At 28.4% G+C, this 20,382-nt stretch overlaps 1 protein-coding gene across 1 annotated transcript in view; it reads right to left on the bottom strand.

Moving 5' to 3' along the window:
* LOC145947271 (uncharacterized) overlaps nucleotides 1-19,043 on the bottom strand; it is a 101,592-nt gene extending 82,549 nt beyond the window's left edge. Inside the window, exon 1 of the mRNA XM_083057083.1 lies at nucleotides 18,981-19,043. The gene's annotated coding sequence lies outside the window, so the exon portion shown is untranslated. The remainder of the gene's footprint in view (nucleotides 1-18,980) is intronic.
* Between the last annotated feature and the right edge of the window lie 1,339 nt (nucleotides 19,044-20,382).

Raw genomic sequence — 20,382 nt, 5'->3', positions numbered from 1 at the left:
TAAGGAGCAATAATATCCTATATAATTATCTCAAATAATATCTCTAAAATATGTTTTGATTGGAACACTATTAATAGAATTATTTTTTTAAGGTAAACTTTCAAAATTTGAAAAGCTACTTTTATTTAATTCAAACAAAACGCTATATTTCATTTTTACGTATATTAATTCTTCCAATTACATTCGACACATGTTAAAATAGACATTATCGAAAAATCAATAGTATTCTCAAGAGAGATTTTATTAGACAGATTTTATTTAATTTATACATTTGAAACAAAACCGTACTAATTTCTATTTACTTCTAAAAAATTTTATAATGATTTTATATTTAAAGCACATTTTTCTTTTTTCTATATATTAATAAATCTTTCCCATTGCTTATATACAAATGTTCTTTGTCATTATCGTAGTCAATTTAAGAGGATATAAAATATATTACAAATTAATATTATAACAATACAATTATGCTAATTGTTTAATAGCATAATATTATTTCTTCTTTTATCTTATTTTCTGATAAGAATTTGAATGATATTTTAGAATTATTTTCTTCTCACTTGAGAATTCTTCAGAGACATGCTAAAATTATTAACTATAATATATATTATCTCTGTACACCAAAATTTTATCAATATTAACATAAAATAACTTGATATCTTCTGATAAATAATATTTATCGAGTACTGACAGTATATACATAAAAGTTACCAAAATCGTACAGAAATCATGAACATCATTCAGTATAATTTGCTAATATATTTGATTCTGCGATGAAGTTTTTTAATTAATTTTATTGCACTGTGATTTTCTATAGCCGCGCAAATAATTTAATTTTACTTCCCGCAAGTTCTACCAATAATCTTTGCGCCTAGAGTAAGTAAAAAAACTTTTTTTATAAACATAATTTGATAGTTTGTATATAAATTTTATTGTAATTTATTGGTTACTCTTAAAAAAAACTTGAGTTTATTATTAATTGAAGTTTTATAAATGAATATTCAAAATGTTCGATAATGTTCCGGAAATGTCCAAAGTTAACCGAAGATATTATCACGACGCAAAGTTGAAACCGATTTTATATGATAAAATACAGCTTACAATTTTTAAAATTTTGTGTATCTGTTCATAAATAATATGAACGCAAAAAAATGGTAGTTTAAAGCAATTGAAAGGATGTTGTTCTTGTTTTATTCCATTCTGCAAAAAAAATCATAAAAATATACATGAAAAAATTTTCGTGGATGTTCCTTAAGACAAAACACGATAAAAATGGTTTCAACTCTACGACATGAATATAAGCTAACAAAATCAAAGTTATAATGTTGTCAAGATTATTTGAATGTAAGTGTATATGGAATAAGATATTAAACCTTTGAATACGACGCGCCACTAGTGGGTTTCCTCTAAACAATGTTTTGGGTCAAGATGTCACTACAATGACTTCCCTCTAAACGATTGTTTGGGACAAAACGTGGATAAAGTTCCGAATAGGTGAACCCTCCGATTTTTTTGAAACTACACTATTTTTTGTATTTTTGAACGCTGATTACGAATATGATAATGAAAATTTGCGACAAGGTCATTTTCAAGGTCAAAACAAAAAAACTGAAAAAATATAACTTTTTAGACATTATTTCAATAAATATTGATGTAACAAAAAAATGTTTCAAATAAAAGTTGTTCTTATAAAAATACATCATTTATGTTGTATAAATTTTTTGCGTAAAACTGATAGTTTTCGAAAAAAATTAGATAAGAAAAACCCTCTCAAACATCAATATATTCTTCGTTCTCAGCCGAACCCGGAGTCAACGACAAGGACGTGACGAAGAACTGACTCCATTTTTTTCTTTTTATAATTTTTATATTTTTTTATAATTTTTTTATATTTTTAATATTTTTTAATACTTCGCGTGGAAAAGTGTATGCGTGGAAACAGTGGGTTCCGCCCCTCTGCGGGGGGCTCCACTACCGAAAAACTAGACAAATAGGTTTGCGTGGAACCTCGCTCTGCGTGGAAAGTTGCAAACCCATGTGGAACCTCGCTTCGCGTGGAAAAGTGTATGCGTGGAAACAGTGGGTTCCGCCCCCCTGCGGGGGGCTCCACTACCGAAAAACTAGACAAATAGGTTTGCGTGGAACCTCGCTCTGCGTGGAAAGTTGCAAACCCATGTGGAACCTCGCTTCGCGTGGAAAAGTGTATGCATGGAAACAATGGGTTCCGCCCCCCTGCGGGGGGCTCCACTACCGAAAAACTAGACAAATAGGTTTGCGTGGAACCTCGCTCTACGTGGAAAGTTGTAAACCCATGTGGAATCGTATATGTACTGCAAAGTACATGCTTAGATGGGCGAACAGATATAAGATTTAGATTCCATCGTTTTTGTTGAAAACTATCACTCGTACGGTAAAAATTAATAGGACATAAAATGTTTTTCTCTGTAAGATTTAAAATTTTTATGGGTTTTTCATGATTTTCACTATGAAAATGAGAGATGCGCCAATTTTCACTATGATATTCGTAATCAGTGCATCAAAATACGTAAGAATACTGAGTTTCAAAAAAATCAGAGGTGAGCACTTTTCGGAACTTCACCCGCCGTTTTTAGTCTTTAACATCGATTTTCTCGAAAACTTTCAGTTTTACGCAAAAAATGTATAGAACATAAATGATGTATTTTTACAAGAACTACAACTTTTATTTGAAACATTTTTTTCTTACATCAATATTTATCGAAATAATATCTAAAAAGTTATATTTTTTGTTTTTTTGAGTTTTGACCTTGAAAATGACCTTGTCGCAAATTTTCATTATCATATTCGTAATCAGCGTTCAAAAATACAAAAAATAGTGTAGTTTCAAAAAAATCGGAGGGTTCACCTATTCGGAACTCCACCCTTATTATATTACTTAATATGCAAGATGAAAAAGTTCTCTATCAATATCTTTTTCCATTTCTGATTTGTATCGCTTATAATTTTTTTAAAATTATATTTTGTCATCATAGAAATATTTTCATGTTTTATTTGTCTGCATTAGTTTTATCAAAAAAAAAAAAAAAATATTCAACGACAGTATTAAGTATGATCGCCAAGAGTTCACAATTAAGATATACTTCCATTTCTTAATAGTATATTGATAAAATCTTTGAAGAAAATAATTATTTGTTTGTCGACGTATCATTATCAGGTATATATTATTGCTTTTGAGTTTGTAGTTGTATTAGTAGTATTATTTTTAATTATTTTATTTCTTTTAATTTTGTAGACTTGTTCGTCCTAATATGGTTATACTAAGTGTAATAAAAGAAAAATTATTAAGCGATACAAAATCAAAAATAGTTAGATGGTTAAATAGGGAGATGTTGATAGAGAATGTTCGCATCTTGCATTAAATAATAGAAAAAATTTACATAAAGTACGAAGGCGAATATTGAATTCATCGGAATCGGAAAACGAAGTCGATAATTTAGATATTTAGAAGAAACAGAATGTGAGGAAATGAATAGATCACATACAAATTAAGAATATTCAAATTTGATATGAATGGTTCTGGCATAAAATCTTATCTTTATTGGTTTTCCACTGCGTTAGATTATTTTCAATTATTTTTTTTCTGAAGAATTAGTCGCATTTATTGCAGTAAAAGCAAATATTTACTGTCACTATGCAATGAATAATAACATACGTTTTTTCTCAAATAGTTATGAAAAAGAAACTACAGTAAATAAAATTTTCTGTTTTTTTTTCCATTAAATTACTGATGTCGCGAGTAAAAAAATTACATTATACAGAATTCTAGTCAAAAGATAGATTGCGTACAGATATTTTTAATCAGATTATGTTTCGAGACAGATATATGTTTTTTTTATTAAAAATGTTACACTTTAATGACATTACAACAGTTAGTTCTGATCGATTGATAAAAATACATGAAGTTGTTAATAAACTCCGCGCATCTTTTAAAAATTATTTGTTTCCATTTCGTAATTTATGTATAGATGAAAGTTTATTGTTATTTAAAGGAAGATTAAGTTTTAAGCAGTATATATTCCGTCTAAACAGATTCGGCATAAAATCTTTCGTTTTGTACGATTGTAAAAGTGGACATATTCAAGCTTTTATTATTTATACAGGCTATAATTCTAATGTAATTCTAATGTAATTTTAATGTATCAAATAAAATAGCACTTGGAATATCAGGCAAAATTGTACTTACATTATTAGAGTCATATTTAGGCAAAGGGCATATGTTATTTGTTGATAATTGGTATACTAGTCCGACATTGTTTAATTTGCTTCATAAAAATAATACAAATGCTTGAGGTATAGTAAAACAACGACGGAAATATATGCCAAAATTGGAAGAAAAATTAAGAAAGGGTGAAATATATTTCCGCTCTACAAACAAGTTACTTGCAATCAAATGGCAAGATAAGCGAGAAGAATACATGTCTGTTATCGACTTATCATTACAATACATATTATCTACTTATCATTCAGCAGAGTTCGTACATATAACAAAAAGAGATTATCGAACAATACAAAAATATTGCAAAAATATTTCTTTGCAAAATTGCAACATTGCAGAAATGTTACAAAATGTTGCTGCAATAATTTTGTGGCGCAAAATTTGCAGAAATTGTAGTTTTATCAAAAGTAAAATTGTTGCTCAAATCTTTTGGCCCACGCCCAACGGGCTTTTTATTAACAGGGATTTGAATTTTTATCATTTGGGCCGTCGCGTCCAACTTCAAACGCTGATAAATTTCAGTAGACTACGATTTATAAAATAAGATGTGGTTTTAAAAGGTTTTTTTACATACTTTAATTTTATAAAATCAGTTTTTTGAGGAAGTAAAAATTTATTTAAGATTTTCAAAAAAACAAAATAGAAATCAATTTTTTCTCAAATTTAGACATCTTCGATTTCCTTCAAAAAAATCTTTAAAAAAAGTAGAAATCTTCCCCTTTAAAACGAGTCCAGGATCAAGATGGGCAAGCGTTTAGTTTTCAAGATACAGTCCGTTTTAGGACCGAGCACATCACCTACGAGCAGTGGGTGTACGCTCGCGCTTAAACGAAAAATAGGAGTTCCCATTTTAAAAATTCGAGTTGAACTTCAAATGACCTCTAAACTTGATCTCAAGGTCAAGTTCAAAATAAACATCAAGTCCCTTTTTTTAACCCTACAACTTTTGTCTGGGGTGTTTTCCCCCTAGAACATGATTAAAATTAGTTATTGATAGATTCTTCTGTCCTATACAATTTGACCCTTAAAGGTCATCTTAACCCATGACTTAAGTACCTTTCTGAACGTAAAATTTCCCGCTCTTTCCGAATCCGGGGTAAAAAATGGGGGTTTCTATTTCAAAAATTCCAGTTGACCTTCGAATGACCTCTAAACTTGATCTCAAGGTCAAGTTCTAGGTCACCATCAAGTTCCTTTTCTTTAACCCTACAACTTTTGTCTGGAGTGTTTTCTTCCTAGAATTCGATTATTCTGAGTTATTCAGGGGTTCCGGTCTTTTTTGAACACCCTGTATATACACACACACACACACACACACGTTTTCTACATTATTGGAACATTTTAGTTTTTTTATTATTTACCTTTTTATTTTTTTTTATTTTTTACTATTCCTTATTTTACATGTAAAACCAATAAATTTTTTAATAAACGGATGTGATATATGTATATACATATATATGTTTCTTAGTTTTACTACAAGATAAGGAAAGATAAAAAAGAATAAATAGAAATCTTCTATTGATGTGAAAAGTGCATGAAGTTCGTCTGTATAGTAATTAATAAGAAATTCGTCATTCTTTTTTTACAGAAGTCTCATAGCAATAAAGTTTCCATAACAACAAAATAACACATATGAATATTTGTGCATCTAATGTTGACTCATTTTGGTGATGTGAACGTATACAGTTCCAATAAAAGTATATTGTAAAAGAACGATTTCTAAGTTAACGTGTGTAACGCATATGAGCGAGAAGAATACGTCCTTATCACAATTAATTTTTGATGTTTTTGATTGACTGTCTTGAATCTACGACGAGTTTTGTTGGTCAGCTGACGTGACGATACATATATATATATATATAATTAAATTTATAAAATTAAGTAATAAATATATTAAACGTGTATTTAAAAAATTGATTTTAATATTTGCAGTAATTGATCACATCTTGTGCACAAGTTGGACTACATAAGTATTCTTATTGGACAAACATCTGGTATTACTTATAAGTCGTATAATATTGTCAAAAAATAATTCAAAGCAAATTCAAGGTAAATATGTTGAATAAATATATTAATATATTATATTTATATAAAATAATTAATATATTATTAATATATTAATATAAAATATACTAATTCTTAAATTTAATAATACTAAAGATAAGAATAAAGTTCCGAAAACCGACTGCCTCCGATTTCGATAAAATTTTGTGAAAAGTTTCCTGTTAGCTTAAAATGGATGCCTGTAAAGGGAATTTTGGCGACTCCTATAAAAAAAGTCATTTTTTAACAAAAAATATAATCTAACTCAAACCTATGTCCCAGGGATGAATCAGAACTTTGCTTTATCTTGTAAAGTACACGTGTGAACAAATATAGACCACGTTTCGCGCTGAAAGCAGGGGGCGATGGGGATGAACCTCGCTTTGCGTGAAAAGTTGCAAACCCATGTCGAATTTCGCAAATATAGACCTCATTTCGCGCTGAAAGCAGAGAGTGATGAGGGTGGACCTTGTTTTGCTTCGAAAGTTGCAAACCCATGTGGAACCTCGCTTCGCGTGGAAAAGTGTATGCGTGGACACAGTGGGTTCCGCCCCCCTGCGGGGGGCCCCACTACCAAAAAACTAGACACATAGGTCTGGGTGGAACCTCGCTTCGCGTGGAAAGATGATTTAATTGTTAATAACAATTTAATAAACCATAAACAAAACTTAAAACTTTTCGAAGTATATTCAGAACAGTAACCTAACCTTAACATATTTTGTCAAGGTCAAGACAATCTCTCTCTCCTATTTACCTTATTATATTTTTGGGTGGACTTCCGAATACGACCCACATCCGATTGCTATGAATTTTTGTAGAAACATTGTAAATGATGTCAAATGAATGAAGTGGATTTTCACCGATACAAACATTTAATGCTAAAAATATTAAAATAATGTTCTGTATAAATTATTGTCTATTTACGATTTACAAATTACGAAAGACAATATGGCTGATCATTTGTGTGAGTTTCTGTGGAGGCGAGATGTGAAAAAACATAAATTAGATCCATTAAAAAAATTAATTGAAGACATTAAAGATGTATATTCTGGCTAAAAAAAGAATAATATAAATTGTTTCTTGTTGATGTTTTCGTTCTGTTATTCTATTTTTGTATTTCTTAGGATTCTTTATATATGTATATTGTATATCTTAGGACGCTTTATATATATTTGGTATTAAATGTGTTATGTTATTTGAATATATCTTTCTTGATTGTCTATTGGAATTCACTGTGTTTAGGCATCCCAGGTGTCCCATTTTAAAGGACCCACTCAAATATCTCATTGTCAGAAACACTGCGTTAAATCGAAAAATGTTTCCTACAAAAGTTGTGGGGTTTCGAGGGGGACATAACATAGTAATATTCATTTGAACTTGGGCGGCATCTCCAAGGTCAAGTGAAGGTGAGAATTTGAAGGTGAGAAGGTGAATTTTGAAGAAAATAAAAAAATGCTTCAGATAAAAGTTGTTCAAATTAATTAGTAGAAAAAGATGTTATAATAAAAAATATGGGTTTCCATTTAAAAAATTTATTCTTACCTTTACTTGACCTTGGAGATGCCGCCCAAATCATATGAATATTACTATGTTATGTCCCCCTCGAAACCCTACAACTTTTGTAGGAAACATTTTTTGATTTAACGCAGTGTTTCTGAGATATTTGAGTGGGTCCTTTAAAATGGGACACCCGGTGTACTTTACAACGTGAAGCGAGGTCCACCCTGGCTACCGGCGGGGAGAGTGCGGAAGGGGGGCCGAAGGCCCCCTTGCACCCCCCCCCCCCCGTGTGTGTGTGTGTACCCATGTGAAAAGGCCCTATTCTATATAATTACCGACAATAATTTATATAGAAAGTTATTTTAATATTTTTAGCATTAAATGTTTGTATCGGTGAAAATCCGCTTAAGGACAATCATTTGACATCATTTACAGTGTTTCTACAAAAATTTATAGCAATCGGGCGTGGGTCGTATTCGGAAGTTTATCCATATTTTTTACTATTTTTTGTTAAAAAATGACTTTTTTGTAGGAGTCGCCAAAATTCCCTTTACAGGCATCCATTTTAAGCTAAAAGGAAGCTTTTCACAAAATTTTATCTAAATCGGAGGTAGTCAGTTTTCAGAACTACACCCAAAGATAATATTATAATATAAATGTACAATATACAGGATGTTTCATTTTAACAAGCTAATATCTCGAAATAACAGAGTTTTAGAAAAAAAATGTTTTAGATAAAAATTGTAGGGTTTTGAGAACGATATAAGATGGTGTTATTGGTGTGACCTTGCATAATCGTTTGAAGATTACGTAAAAATCATCTTCAATTTTTTAAATAAAACATACAACCTACTTTTCATTGTATAGCTTATCTTGAGAGCATTCCAAAACACTATAATAAAGTATTTTTTATTGACTATTTTTCGAATTACACAGGAGCTTGAAAGTTATAATATTTTGACGAAGAATACAAAATATCTTATAAATTATTTAGTTTTAGGTAATCTTATCTTAATATTTTTATGCATAGAATAATAAGACGAATTCATTGGTGTAAAGAAAACATAGTTGCTTTTAAGAAAAAGTATAAAACTCGCAATATGCAGTCTTATATTTTTTCTTAAAAGTAATGTGTTTTCTGTACACCAATGGATTTATCTAATTATTCTATATAAAAGTATTAAGATAAGATTACTGAAAACTGAATGTTTCATAAGATATGTTGTATTCTTTGTCAAAATACTGTAACTTTGAAGCTCCTGTAACTCGAAAAATAGTAAAAAAAAATTGTTTTATTATAATGTTTTGGAAAGCTCACGAGATAAGCTACAAGTATATGTAATAAAAAATAGGAAGTTTCATTTTAAAAAATTGAAGGTGATCTTTATATGACCTTCAAACGACTATGCAAAGTCAAACTAATAACACCATCTTATCTATACCCCTTGAAACCCTATAACTTTTGTCTAAAACATTTTTTTAAAAACTTTATCATTTCGAGATATTAGCCTGTTCTAATTAAAAAATGGGACATCCTGTATATATACAATTATATGAATATTATTATACATGTGTGAACAAATATAATCCTTAAAAATTTACCTTTTTTTAAAAAAAATGTAAAAAAGGGCGCCAAGTGCAGTATTTATATTTATTATTAATAATTGTTTACAATACATAAACAACTCATGTAGACGTAATTTTAAAATCTACAGCACATTGTCATCTATCAAGCATCTGTCATCATTTTCACACAATAAAAAGGTTATTGAATTACGGTCGCGATTCATAAAATCGATACGCGAGTGTCACTGATGTCATCTCTTGTCAAACGGTTTAGTCGTAAATTTTTCCGACGTTTTTTAATGAAAAATTCTAACATCAATATTTTACATGATGATATCTCCGTTCATGATATTTATAGAGTAATAATAAAGATCATTTTATTATATAATTTAATCCCAAGTTTTTGATTAAACTTAACAAGAACTCAATCGGTTCAGCCGTTACTGAGGACCAATAATCTGAGGTACTCTCAAATAAATGACTTGCGTAAAGATACATGGTCCGTCTCGTCGCTACGTCTGACTTGGCGCGAAACACTACTGTGTCTCTTGATTTATAATATTGTACATTTATCTGTTTGTATGTTTTTATGAGCGGTTACTTATTTTTCAAGTGATGAGTGCTAATTAATACATACTATGTATATAATTATTTTAGATAAATCAAAGGAACTAGTGATTCGGTCTCGCCAAGACGAGACGAGATTAGCTCAAGTCTCGTTTCGATCTCGATTTGGTCTCGAAAATTTCGATCTCGTCTCGGTATCGGCTTGGTCTCGAATATGACAATCTCGTCTCGGTCTCAGTCTCGAGTCGAGATTCTCGGTCTCGATAATCATAATAAGTGTAGCGTCATTTTCGAAAAAATTAAAAGGCAAATATTTGATGCATAGCCAGTTGACAACCAAATCATAAAATTCGCTTTGAGATAACAGGGTTGTAGATTTCTTGTCTATAAAAAGAACTTACTTTAATGAAAATATTTTTAAATATAAATTTAATTTATAGTATTTATACTAAAATGAAATGGAATTCTTTTCATAATTCTATTAGATATGAAATTTGTTCTTTCTATAAAAATGCATGTGACATATATATAATATGTGCAAAATCTAAATCTCTATGTTAAACGTAAAGATATTATACTTAAATTATTTTTACATTTTTACGCTACCTATTAAAATGCTTGATTAATCATCAGTTATCCATGTGCCAGTTGTGGTAGCGTGATTTTCTTTTTATAAGCATTATTGTAAATTTTTGGGTGACAAGATAACAAATGTTCTTTTAAGTCACTTGTATTTGAGTCTTTCATTTTTATAAATTTTTTTACTTCTTTTCACTTTTGTATATTAAATATTTTCCGAATTTTACCTTGTCTTTATCTATTAAATAAAAGAAATATTTTTTCAATACACTCAACGTCGACGAATTAGGCACCGATTATTCCGTACTCTCAGTTTTCGAACTGGACATATTTTTATATTTAATCTTCATTTCCAAAAACGATATTCAATTATGGAGACTGTTCTGTGGCGAAGGCGCCTAATTTAAGTATAATATATTTTCATATTTAACATAGAGATTTAGATTTTGCACATATTATATGTCACATACTTCTTTATAGGAAGAACCAATTTTATATCTAATAGAATTATGAAAAGAATTCCATTTCATTTAAGTATAAATTGAATTTATATTTAAAAATACTTACTTTAAAGTAAATTCTTTTTGCACCAAAATAATAAATAAATAATTTAAAAATAATTTTTAATTAAAAATATTTCAGATTAAAAATATCACAAAATTCGAGAATCTCGACGAGACTCTCGATATCTCCGAGACTCGTCATAAAAAGGTCTCGTCTTAGTCTCGAATTCAAGTTTTAAGTCTCATCTCGGTCTCGTCTCGGTCTCGTCTCGGTCTCGATGCCGAGACCGAGATCAGTCTCGGTATCGTTCGAAACACTAATTTATAGCATGCAACGAGATAAAAAAAATGAAAAGAAACGTATAAAACAAAACCGCGACCATTGCGACATGAAACAGCGATAAGATTTCTTCTTTTGGATTTCTATGAATACGAGTCCATATATTCTGATTCGCAGAATGATGTTTATATAACAAATGAAAGCAGTGTTTTATAATTATAACAAATTAAATATTGAGTTCGCGATTTATTTACAATTATTAATTTATTATACGATTCTCGATTCCGTATCGTATATTTTTTATTAATATGGTATAACCGAGTAAATGCAGATTTAAATAATTGGTTTTGACGACGTATTATTTAAAGCAAAAAGTTTCTCTAATCAATATTTAAAACAGTCACAATTACTCATGCAAAGAGAAGAAAGCGAACAAGAGAAAAAAATAGAAAGAGAAGAATTTAAAAGTTCGCGACTTTCGTTTCGACTTTCAGACAATCCAAAGATACAGCTGTGATTCACGCTTCATTTTTCATGAACAAATGTATGTGTACAAACTTAAACGAAGGAAAAGAAACATACATTGGCACAAGTTCTTTCATTCTTTCATATCTCCGTTTCTTCCTCTTCTGATTCCTTTCACTATTACATGGACACTATTTGAGGAAGATATGGGTCGTCTGTATGTTTAGAATAAAAGGCTCCCAGTCGATTCGATTCTTTTTCTCTTTTCACGGCGCGGCTTTCTCGTTAGCGTTGCTGGCAAAAGAAAAAAAAAAACTTTTTTTTTTACGAAGCGATTTAAAACGTCCAAGCTATGAGCAACCTCGCTGATTAAAGTGTTGAAGCGGCGGGCCTCCTAGAAAGATGTCTTATCCAAGACAAGAATGTGCCAGCCGCGCGCGACATAAAGGGGATGGAGGGCCATCAAAAATGCACGGGCACGAAAAAGTCGGGTCGACAAGCATACGCGCCTTTTTATTATTTCATCGATCGAAATATTTTTTTATCCAACAAACATATAATTCTGCAGAGTAGAGTATACAATTAATATATCAAAGTTGATTCAGCAAACAAAAGCAATTTTGAATTATTAATTCCATTGTGTCAAAATTTAATCGGGTATTAATATATAAAATTAATTAAATTTAATATAAAATAATAAATTTAATTTAATATAAAATTAATATAAAATTAATTAAATTTTCTTTATTTCCAATAAAAATATTATTATTAAAACACGAGCAACATTATCTCTTTCTCTCTTTTTAAAGCTCCTCCTTGTAATTACCTCTGTTTCTCTTATTGTTAATAAATCACAAAGCATTCGTGATTGCAATGAGACGTCCTCAAAAGCGATTTAAACACGGAATTAATGAGCGAGAACCAATCGCAATACTACTTGATGTTGATTACAATTAAAATGCTTATCATTACGGTCTCTCCGCAATTGAGACTAATTAAATGTATGTACTGTACCCTGTGTACATCCCTATTATAAACATTAATGAATCTAAAGTACCTAGCTGAATAAAATATAAAGTGGTCCAGCGTTTCACAAATAACATTTGAAACATTTCAAGTATCCTTTACATATTATTCATATACATATATGTGTACTGCAAATAAATATAAAACGAAAAATAATATTTATATAAAAGCTAAATATGTGAAATAAATCTATAATTTTATCGTGAAGAATATTTAATTCGGAAAATTTCTATTAAGTACGTACGTTTCGATCACTTTGCTATTCCTACTGAGAATAAAAAAAAACATGTATATATTTTATCAAATTCCATAAAATATTATTCATCATAATTTTTTTATATGCATTTCTCATATATATATAATACTGTATGTCTCATGTCTCATTACACACTAATCCTTCAATATGTTCTAATTTTACGAGTATCTCTCAGGCTAAAGAAAGTTCAAGATACATTAGCGTATAACACAAATCAAATGATCAAATAATAAGAAACTTTAATATACTTAAAATACTCCTTCGTGTAATCATTCACGCGCTAGACCATTCTTGCAAACTGCACTTTCGCAATTTTCTTTATCGCATAGTATCCCGTTGTACTTTTGCATCGTATTATCAACAACGACGATAACGTGTACTAGGAAATCATAATGGTAATGAGATCGCGGATATGTTGGCTGGATAATACATCTCCAGAGTACGAAGTGCATGCGACCTACGTTCTTTCTCTCTCTCTCTCTCGTCAGGCACGTTCACGCAAATAAAATTCGAACCTTAAATAGCGCGACTGCATGAACGAAGGGGTTAAAAGGCCTGTGCTTGAAATGAAAAACGTACATCGTTTCGTAGTAATATTCTATCGTTGGAATAATATTCTGCTTATTACGTGCGTGCGACTTACAAAATCGCTGCTCAAGACGATGTTTATAGTACAGATGCAAATGCATGTTCTGGGAAATTTTTTATTCTCATCAGATAAGCACAGTTCATAATTAAGACCTATTTAAGCCTGTATTTTTATCTCACGTAGCGTCTGAGAGTCACCGGAAGTATCCTATTCACTGCAAATACTATAAAGTAGGAAAGATTTTTATTTTTTAAGTCAATCTTGAAAAAAGATTTTTTAAAACTAAATATTGAAAATATAAAGGAATAAGAAATTATTTGTTTTGATATATTTTAACAAAACTTGCAAGTTTCATGAAATTTTCACTCCGCAAAAATAAAATAGTATGTTTTAATTCATCAAAATTTGAAAAAGCAACCGATATAATTTTGGCATATAGTGATGACTAGTAATTCGGTCTCGCCAAGACGAGACGAGATTAGCTCAAGTCTCGTTTCGATCTCGATTTGGTCTCGAAAATTTCGATCTCGTCTTGGTATCGGCTTGGTCTCGAATATGACAATCTCGTCTCGGTCTCAGTCTCGAGTCGAGATTCTCGGTCTCGATAATCATAATAAGTGTAGCGTCATTTTCGAAAAAATTAAAAGGCAAATATTTGATGCATAGCCAGTTGACAACCAAATCATAAAATTCGCTTTGAGATAACAGGGTTGTACATTTCTTGTCTATAAAAAGAACTTATTTTAATGAAAATATTTTTAAATATAAATTTAATTTTAGTATTTATACTAAAATGAAATGGAATTCTTTTCATAATTCTATTAGATATGAAATTTGTTCTTTCTATAAAAATGCATGTGACATATATATAATATGTACAAAATCTAAATCTCTATGTTAAACGTAAAGATATTATACTTAAATTATTTTTACATTTTTACGCTACCTATTAAAATGCTTGATTAATCATCAGTTATCCATGTGCCAGTTGCGGTAGCGTTATTTTCTTTTTATAAGCATTATTGTAAATTTTTGGGTGACAAGATAACAAATGTTCTTTTAAGTCACTTGTATTTGAGTCTTTCATTTTTATAATTTTTTTTACTTTCTTTTCACTTTTGTATATTAAATATTTTCCGAATTTTACCTTGTCTTTATCTATTAAATAAAAGAAATATTTTTTCAATACACTCAACGTCGACGAATTAGGCACGATTATTCCGTACTCTCGGTTTTCGAACTGGACATATTTTTATATTTAATCTTCATTTCCAAAAACGATATTCAATTATGGAGACTGTTCTGTGGCGAAGGCGCCTAATTTAAGTATAATATATTTTCATATTTAACATAGAGATTTAGATTTTGCACATATTATATGTCACATACTTCTTTATAGGAAGAACCAATTTTATATCTAATAGAATTATGAAAAGAATTCCATTTCATTTTAGTATAAATTGAATTTATATTTAAAAATACTTACTTTAAAGTAAATTCTTTTTGCACCAAAATAATAAATAAATAATTAATTTAAAAATAATTTTTAATTAAAAATATTTCAGATTAAAAATATCACAAAATTCGAGAATCTCGACGAGACTCTCGATATAGCCGAGACTCGTCATAAAAAGGTCTCGTCTTAGTCTCGAATTCAAGTTTTAAGTCTCGTCTCGGTCTCGTCTCGGTCTCGTCTCGGTCTCGATGCCGAGACCGAGATCAGTCTCGGTATCGTTCGAAACACTAAAAGGAACGGAAAGTTGATACTAAAGGATATATTTCTTTTCTTTTTTTGTCAATTCATATATATATATGTATATATATGTTTAAATCAACATATAATTAAATATTTGACACATAATTTTGTAAAAAAATTAATTTAAAATTAATTTAAAAGGTTTAGAAAAAATAATGATCATTAAAAGAAGATACTTTTGGCAATTGTTGTTTATCTGTCCATATTTATTGTTTATTTATTAATTTTTAAAATAAAAATTAAATAATTTATTAATATTAATTATTTATTAATATTAATATTAATATTAATATTTATTTAATATTATTGATTATTTATCAATTTATTTATTAATTTATTAATATTAATTTTTTTTTATAATATTTTATTTATTTTATTTTTATAATTATATATTGTACATCATTTTATGCAACATATTTTAATGTTTGATATTTATATCTTGCATGTTAATTTATAGAACGTTGAATAATAAACAAGATATTATTTCAAATAAAAATATTGAAATAGAGATGATTACTTTTGCGATAGATGAGATGTTAAAACCAATTAAACTTGAGGATTCCACTGTGTAAACTTTTTTATTTATTTTAATTCATATAATAAAAAATACACACGCATTTATATTTATTTATCTGCACATTTTACTTTTTAAAAAATAAATATTGTATCTCAGTAGTTAATAAATTCTAATCCATTATTTATATAATGTATATAAGTGTGTGTGTGCGTACATATAGGAGGTGTCTCACAACCTCCGTACAATATTTTATTAGTGTGTTCTAGAGGTAAAAAATAGAATAAAAAATTCTAATACAAAAATGTTGAGGCTGCAACAGTTTTTGAGTTATAAGCGATCAAAATTTGCCAATGATATACACGCACTGAATTACACATGTATACGCGTACCGATTTGTCATCTATTATTGGTTTTATTATTTTTAAAATAAAATAAGCTGTGCAGAAAAATCAATATCACACTACCTTGAAAAAATCAATAACAGATGACAGATCGATAGGCGTGTATGTTTAGTTACGGACGCGCGAGTTCTATGCTATATCATTGACAAATTTTGATGGTTTATAATTCAAAAACTATTGTAGCCTCAACATTTTTGTATTAAAATTTTTTATTCTATTTTACTTCTAGCATACGCTAATAAAATGTTGTACAAAGGTGAGATATCCTGTAAATATATGTATATATATATTTAAATTTCTTAATTTTCTGAAAAGTAAAAAGATGATTTTAAAATCTTTTTTAGAGAGGTTATTGGTTTCATTGATGAGATTGATGGTCCGAAAATTGTTGGCAAAGCACAACATTATCGATTGCTAAAATTTATTTTAAATAATAATAGTCGTCATCGAATTCAAATAGTGGTATAAAATGCTGAAATCGAGCGGATTCAGTTTCACAGAAAACCAAATTGAGTAATTAATAAATTTTTTAAGAAAGATATTATTTATCTTTAACAACTATTAATATTTATATATTATTGTTTACTTTGAATATACTTAAATATACTTTTTATTCTTATTTAATTTAATATATACAATAATAATAATAATTATATATATGTTACTTTCTAATCTAATATTACTTTATGTACTTCACAGATTATTCAAATTGATATAGTGAAAACTAAAAAAACGAAATTACCGGAGTTTAATCAAGGAACTCTTCCTTACGGACTTATTATTCCTTCAAATACTATTATTAATAATTTGAGTTCTTTTGACCTTAAAAAGATAATTCACGCAGTTCAACCTAAATTGATAGAAATATTCCGGATTACTTGAATTCATGTGTTCGTAAGTAATTCTAAATATATCATATATGATTTAATATTGTCATATACATATATAGTATGTTCTTATATTTATGTATGTTTTCTTCTATTACATTTTCTTAAAATAAATACTTTTAAATAAAATATTTTTCAGTTATACGAGGATATGTTAAAACAAGATTTAATACTTTCTCAAATAGTTTTAAAACTATTGGTACTGGATCAATTACAGATGGTCATTACAAATTAGAAATTCAAATTGCTGATTACGAAGCTAATGATAGTTTCGAGAAAGGAAAAAATATGGAAATAAAAGGATATGTGAAAAATTCAAGTAAATTATATTAAAAATCTTTAAATTTCGTAATAAAATATTATTGTATCATTTTTTATTGATTTTTATGAATTATGTATTTATTTTACAGATGATGTCTTTTATATATCTTGACGTTGAAAAAGTATCTGATATTAAATTAATAGGAGACCAAATTTTATCATTAGCACAATTATTACAAGGTGCAAAACCTATTATAAAAAGATATTTTCCTAAAAAAGATGCAACTTCTGACTTGCCAACTAATAAAATTATTCGCAAATAATTAAAAAGTGTATTTGTCATGTTTTCAATGTGTTTTTCGTTTCTTATTTTTAGTTTATGAGTTATATGTATGCATATAATTAAAATATAAAGATAAGATATATATTATATAAATCAAGTTCATTATTCTAAGGTAATATAATGTAAAAGTAATAAAAATTGTAATATTAACACTATATTACTGTGTATTCACTTGAAAATTATAATAATAAATAATAATATTAAATAAATATGATAAGTATTTTAGTATTTGGATTGCTTTATCTGTTTATTTTTATTAATGTAAATAATTAATTCTTATATATATATATATATATATATATATATACACTACCGTCAGAAAGTTTAAGACCAAAGTAATAAATAAAGATCCTCGAAAGAATAATTTATTTTTACACGTTAAAATATGATATTCCGCTGATTGTTTCTTTTTTTTATTAATAGCTAGAAGATCATGTTACAACACCATAAAAGTAAAAATAGCTTGCATTATTTTTTAGAAAGAAATAATAAATAAAATTAACAAATTTTTTTGGTCTTAAACTTTCTGACGGTAGTGTATAAATGTGTGTGTGTGTGTGTGTGTGTGTGTGTGTGTGTAAGAGTTTTATAAGAGTATTAATGTTATATTATTGTAATTCTTTCTAGTTTATTGCATATAAATAAATAAAAATGTTATATTTTATTAGCTATTATTTTATATTACACAATTTTGATGAATTGCATAGTATAAAGAAACAATCACGCTAACATAATTAATTATTACTTGTAATATACTAAATAAATTTCAATATAAATATAAATATAAATAAGTTATTTAGTGCAAAGCAACATACATCAGTCGCGCATTCGATTATCAATAACGCGCGTTCCGTGGCAGGGCTGTATATAAAGTGGCAGAGACTGTGTCTAGCTCAGCCGTAGCGAAAGGGTTAAACTTAATATTTTATTTTCCTAACTTGATGAAAAATATTTACTTTTAAAAATTAAAAAAATACATAAATATTTATCAATCGTTTCTCATTACAACGCAATGTACAATACTTGGGACATTGTCGTTTGCGAATACAAAATCAATCCGTTCAAGCTATTAAACAAATCTCAGTATCAAACAAATCTCGTTTGAGATCCGAGCCATTACTTCAACGTCCTTTTACATGCAACTTTATATATTCGACGTTAGATATATTTGCATGAAGGTACTCACCGTTGGCAGCTGTGTTCCTCCAATTTTCGATGATCTCGTAACAGCACTATTATCACCACTATACTGTCATTACCGTTTTCATATCTGAAGGATTTTATGTCTGTAATGGATAGGTATACTCCAAATTCTTTCTGAATTTGCCTCATCTAGTTCGCATTTTACAGATTAACGTTGTTAATGTCGATTTGTCCTTTTCTAAAAGTAGATTCAATTTTAGATACCAACGGTTTTTCTTCTTAAACTCTCCTACAATTTTGTAAAATAAGTATATTTTATTATTTACAGTATATACACACATATAAACAGGATGTCCCTAAACCGGCGATAAAGATTTTAATAACAAATTCTTTGTAATATTTCAAGACAAATTCTAATACGAAAATATCGGGGCTATAGTATTTTTCAAATAATAAAAGTTTAAAGATTACGAATGACGAGCTAGACTTTTGTGTGCTCAGAGATAGCAAAATGATCAGTGGTAAAAGTGCTTCCATGTCAAATAACTTTGTTTTTATTGATTATAATTTCATCGTGGAGACAGCTAAATATGACAACTGACACATATCAATATCGATATATTAAACTATGGAATAAAAACGTTTTTAACTGTTCTTATGATTCATTACGGAGAAACAGAAATACATTTTTAATGAAATCTTGAATATTTCTACAATAATACTATTATCAAAAGCATCCGATTCATGGAATCATAACTGGCAATAGTGAAATTATTGTAGAATTCATAATCTTTAAACTTTTCCTATTTGAAAAATGCTATATCCTCGACATTTTCGTGTTAGAAATTTTGTTTTCAAAATATTACAAAGAATTTATAATTAAAATCTTTATCGCCAGTTTAAAGACACTCCGTATATATATATTATATTTAACACATTATTAAAATATATAAATATTTAATATATTAAAATATAAAAGTACTATAAATTATATTAGAAACTATAATCACAAAAATAAAGAAATATATTTTCTTATAATTATGAATATTATATTGTTTATTGAAATATGTGCGTGATATATGAATGTAAAATATATATAGCTATATATACAGGGTGTCCGGTAATAGTCGCATCAACCGTCGTGTGCAGATTCCTGGGATCATTTGGAGACGATTTTTCCTCAGCGAAAATGTCGAGGGAGGTCATTATTTTTTGCATGTTTTCAATTTTTGCCATCATGTATCTTTGTAACTAAGCCTTAAATTAAAATTCTATTAAAGTAAACTCTACCTAAAATTAACTGAAGAATGTGAATTTATTATTATTTTATTTCCACAAGGCTTAGTTTGCGAAAAACCCTTTATTTTCAATCGCTTATAACTCGAAAATTATTGGTGTCTCGACATTTTTGCTGAGGAAAAATCGTCTCCAAATGATCCCAGGAA

The sequence above is a fragment of the Prenolepis imparis genome, unplaced genomic scaffold (assembly GCF_030444845.1).
Source record: "Prenolepis imparis isolate NDT839.2.m4 unplaced genomic scaffold, iyPreImpa1.0 SCAF_59, whole genome shotgun sequence".
Taxonomy (NCBI): Eukaryota; Metazoa; Arthropoda; class Insecta; order Hymenoptera; family Formicidae; genus Prenolepis; species Prenolepis imparis.
This window is presented reverse-complemented; position numbering and strand designations above follow the sequence as displayed.